This window comes from Octopus bimaculoides, chromosome 12, assembly GCF_001194135.2.
Source record: "Octopus bimaculoides isolate UCB-OBI-ISO-001 chromosome 12, ASM119413v2, whole genome shotgun sequence".
NCBI classification, from domain to species: domain Eukaryota; kingdom Metazoa; phylum Mollusca; class Cephalopoda; order Octopoda; family Octopodidae; genus Octopus; species Octopus bimaculoides.
In genome coordinates, this window is record NC_068992.1 from 65,928,421 (window position 1) to 65,929,808 (window position 1,388).

At 35.2% G+C, this 1,388-nt stretch overlaps 1 protein-coding gene across 3 annotated transcripts in view; it reads left to right on the forward strand.

Annotated features, from left to right (window-relative positions):
• The window catches only part of LOC106884476 (dopamine receptor 1), a 193,222-nt gene that overhangs the window by 140,298 nt on the left and 51,536 nt on the right, over window positions 1-1,388 (forward strand). The window lies entirely within an intron of this gene.

Consider the following 1,388-nt stretch of genomic DNA (forward strand, 5'->3'; position numbering starts at 1 on the left):
TACGAGCACCAACATTTTGATCTCTTTGAAAATCCGATAGATGTGTCATTTTAATGAATTTTAATTACCTTTTTCTGATGATATTTGAACACAAACTGCAATTTTAGCAAGACATATCAAGCAAAACTAATAATAAATCAAAAAACATAAAAAAAGACAAGCTTTTGGTGGTTTTATAGATATCTCAAAATTATGATGTTATGACGCTAGGTGTTTCCATTATTTTGTCCAACCCCCCTGTACATATATAAACAATCTTCTTTCAGTTTCCATCTACCAAATCATCTCACCAGGTTTTGATCGGCCTGGGGCTAGAGTAGATCGAAGCGTCTGTATTTTTATTCTATCTTCTTACAACCATTGTCTAGTTTTGGTCTTTAAAAAAGAAGCGACAGCAAATAATCTCCTGATTATGTTAGAAATTGCAAGAAATCCGTCTAATATTGCGTTTCTTCTGAAATCTAAACAAGAAATATATGGTGGACACAGAAAACGTGTGTAAACAGCAGCAGACAGCCGTAAATATAATTGTATATGGACATCGTTAATGCCCAAACTAAACTGTTTACTCAACTAAACTGACAAAACAAAACTAACTTGTCGACATGTTGCTTTCTATGGGAGATAATCCAATCATATTATGGCTCAGCAACTTTCCGAATCACGTGATAACTAACCTGATCAACTCACAGGATAATCGAACCGATCAGTTTATCAGTTTGTCAATCAATTTGGCATTTGTTTGTTTGTTGTTGTTGATTTTTTTCTTCTTTCTCTTCTTGTTAATGATGTTCTTATCGTTATTATTATTATTCATTTCTGTGTCGCCGTTTGTCATCGGCGCCGTTGTTGCTGCTATTGTTTTCCTTCTTTTGTTGTTTGTTGTAGTTGTTGCCGTCGTCACCGTCGTCGTTGGTAACAAACGATCGATTCTCAATAAATTACATTATTCACACAGACATTCTTTACATGTCCGTCACGCTTAACAACAACAACAAAAATTATTTTGTATCGGCTAACGATTAGCAGCTTATGAAATATGGGGACTAAATTGTGATGGTGATGAGGAGGAGGATGAGGATGATGATGATAACGACGATGATTAATTATTTAAAGTCGCCAAAAACAGATGAAATTGTCCCAGAGCTAGGCAGAAACTTAGTGAAAAAAGAAAACTCATAATAAATTCCCACCCAGCTCGAAAGACAAAAAACGACCTACCCTGACAACTTCCTTTTTGTTCTTTTTTCTTTCAATTAACTGAGCCAAAAGCTCGAGTCCTTGCTTTCTGGAAGCAACAGACCAACTAGCGATGCACAAGCCGAAGTAAACAAGCTACTTACCACACAGCCACTCCTATATGTATGTATGTATATATATATATATAT